Below are 3,631 nucleotides of genomic sequence, written 5' to 3' on the forward strand. Positions count from 1 at the left end.
TAGGACTTATTAGAATGTGTATCTGCATGGTAGGAATCTTGACATCAAAAGGTTAAAGAAAAAAAAGAAGAAGAAAAAGAAACATGATGGATATCATCCAAGTCTGGCCCACACATCCTAGCATTAGTGAGGACCACATCCCAGAGGACTAACATGAGCCTCAACTCTGGTCTCTGAAAGAAGAAAGGTATAATCTGTCATCAGGCATGTATTATCTTCCTTGATCTTTACTTGTTCAGTCTCTTGGACTGTCCTGATTCTGGTCCACTCTTCTGGATCATGACATGAAGACAGTCAGAGGCTATTAAATTAACCTGCCTCTCCTGTGAGACTTAGCTCTATTTGATATTACTGAAAAGTAAAATCGTAGTGACTTCATGAAATGATGTTTTCAGATACTGGAGAGAAGAAAATAATATGTTTCTATGGTAAAATAATTATTTGTTTCTCAATTTCATTATTTCTTTATACCTTAGTATCCTAAATAATTTTAACTAATTGTGGACTGTCTATAAGATAGTAAAACAGTTAATATGTTCAATTTTGTATTTAACTTTGAATCAATTTAAACAATAAATGTGTAGTTATTACTGGATGAGACTTATGTTTTCTGATATTTTATAATAGGAAAATATAGTATTTGCATGCTCTATTTTTGCTGTCAAAACATTAATTCACAATAAAATATCATAATCAACATTGTGCTAGACTATAATGTAGGTATAGAGTTAGCAAGAATGGGTCAAAGATAAATGAATTTTGATGATGTAACTTACTATATTCATGACAGAAAGATAACTGTTACTTTTAAATTTTATTTATTATTTTTGCTTTCTAGGTATATGAGTATATTGCCTTCATATAAGTGCACCCATGTAGTCCAATGCCCATGGAGATTAGAAGAGGACATCAGGTCCTCTGGAACTTCAGTTATGGACAGTTGTAGGCCACCATGTGGATGCTCGAACTTGAACCCAGGTCCTCTGCAAGAACAGCCAGTGGTCTTAACTGCTGAGCCCTCTCTCCAGCCCCGATAACTGATTTTAAACAAAATGTATAATAAAGAAAATGGCAATTTGAGTGTGAGTGATTATAATTTAGATTTGACCTGTAAAATCATTAATTTATCACTTGAATATCCAAATGGAGATGTGCAATAGCATCTCTAGTTTAAAGATCATGAAAGCATCATGTTTAAAGATCATCATTAAGAGCCTAATAAATTTAATTCAATATTTAATTATTCAGAAGATACTCTTGAACTTTACAAGACTTCAGGATAATCAATCCAAAAACAAATTGCTTTCAATAGATACCTTTTCAGGGTTTGTGATATGAGTGAGTTCCTGTGTGAACCATTGTGGGGAATAGTATTTAGACTTGCACATCATTCCTTTCCTTATTGCATAGAGTGTGCAATCCAATTAAGAAGAACAATGGCAAAATAACAAGGGTTTGGGGGTTTGTGTTCTCTTTTTTAATATGAGTAAGCACCAGATGAATCCTCAGGAATTAAATGCTGAACTTAGGGAAAGAAAGGCGGAAGGCAGTGGAAAAGAAAAAGAAAAAAGAAAAGCTTTGAGGGGCTAGAGAGCTGGCTCAGTGGCTAAGAACACCAGTGGCTCTTACAAAGGACCCAATTTTGGTACCCAGCACCCACATGGCAGCTAACAACCATCTGTAACTTCAGTTCCAGTGGATTTATGCCCTCTTCTGGCCTTTGCAGACATTCCGTGCGCATAGTGCACTTGCATACATGCAAGAAAAACACTCATACACATACAAATAAATATACTTTTTTAAAATAAACTTTTGGGTAAGAAGGAAAATTGAGTTGGTCCCTGATGGAAGGAAGGGGTTGGATAGTAAGAGATTTTTTAAAAAGACAGTGAATAGAAACATTCAAAAGGAAGGTAGAAAAACTATGGTCTGCATAATGGAAAATGTCCACGTTTCTGGGAAAATTGGAATCTCTTAACCATGATTGTAAAATTCACAGTGTATTGACACACCTCCGCTGCTCCTTTACAGCCTTGGAAGTCACCACAGGCTGAGTTAAAGTCACTGCTTTGCATTCATAAACTCTCAGGAGTTTTCTACACACACACACACACACACACACACACACACGCACACACACATTTCAGAATGTTGATGGGCCATTAAATAAGTGGGGTTTAATATTCTTAGCTCATGAGTGTCTAGGTTGTGAGACAGTATTCACAGTAGAGGAAAGTGTAGTTTTGCAATTAGAACCAGCTGCAAACTCAGCTTTGTCAAGGGTTACATTGAAAGTGAGTTCCAATTCTTTCATCTCTATCTGTAATAAGCTGCCTTGAAGGATTAATGGAACACACTCTTGTAATTTAACCATTAGTCTAAATATTTGTTCTGACCACCTTGCCTGTGAAACGGTCAGCAAAACATAGCCTTGCATCCCCCCTCCCCCAAACAATGCTAATTGCAGTAGTAAATAGCCTTCTTTGAAAATAGTTGGAATAAAGTACTTAACGATATTTTTTCCACAAATGAACAAAATCGTATATTAAAATATAAAACTTACACTTGATAAAATAAAATGAGAAATTTGAAAAGCAAATCATCTTGATGGGACCTGCCTGGAAATGTGACTATTGCAAATAATCTGACTAACCCTGCAGGAAGGGCAAGGTGGCAAAGGGACTTTCTTATCCAGGTACAAAAATGATCAGACTAGATAGCTTCTTGCTAATGCTAATTTATTTGCATATAAGTAATCGTATCAGGTGTAATAATGGCAAACACCAATCCTTAAATGAATTTAAGGAAAGATGTTTTATTTTGTACCATGGAATAGCAACTTTCTAGAAACTTAGAAAGTAATGAGTGGGGAAAAAATACCTTACACTGTCAATAAGTCTGCAGCAGAGCTAAGACTATCACAGAAATGTGAACTTCATGAGATATGTAAACAAATGCTTTGAATGTTTGTATAATTACCACTTTAAAAAATATTTTATTTATTATTTTTATGTGTATGTGTGTATTGCCTGCATGTAGGTAAGTGCACCCGTGTTGTGCAATGCTCGGACAGAAGAGGCTGTTGGATCCCCTGGAACTGGAGTTACGGACAGTTGTTAGCTGCCATGTGGGTGCTGGGATTTGAACCTGGGTCTTCTGCAAGAACAGCTAGTGTTCTTAACCGCTAAGTCATCTCTCCGGCCCCAATAATCACCATTTTTTATAGACTTACTTGGTTTACCTACACTAGTTTCAAAAAACATGCTATCAATTCAGAAAACATAAAATGGCAGCCAAAACCTTAGCGATTTGAAGAATTCTTTCTAAATACTGCAGGCAAAAAAGCAATAAGATTTAAATACAAACTTACCTGTGGGTATGTAATTGTTTTAGTGTGTTCTTCACAGAAAAACTAGTATATCAAAGTTAAAGTGAGCAGAGGGGCAATGTTTCCTCACTTTCTGTTTCATTTCCTCAATAATCAAATCATCAGCTAGGTTGTTGGTGCATGTGTTCACTGATTAGAACCAGTAGATCTTAGTTAAAACTGATTTTATATGCTAGCACACATTTTTACATATACAGAGGGAGGGAGAGAGAGAGAGAGAGAGAGAGAGAGAGAGAGAGAGAG

General features: G+C 35.9%; 1 protein-coding gene across 2 annotated transcripts in view; it reads right to left on the reverse strand.

Annotated features, from left to right (window-relative positions):
* Ppp1r3a (protein phosphatase 1 regulatory subunit 3A) overlaps positions 1-3,631 on the reverse strand; it is a 42,198-nt gene that overhangs the window by 26,780 nt on the left and 11,787 nt on the right. The gene's annotated exons all lie outside the window — the stretch shown is intronic.

The sequence above is a fragment of the Nannospalax galili genome, unplaced genomic scaffold (assembly GCF_000622305.1).
Source record: "Nannospalax galili isolate Female #2095 unplaced genomic scaffold, S.galili_v1.0 scaffold794, whole genome shotgun sequence".
NCBI classification, from domain to species: Eukaryota; Metazoa; Chordata; class Mammalia; order Rodentia; family Spalacidae; genus Nannospalax; species Nannospalax galili.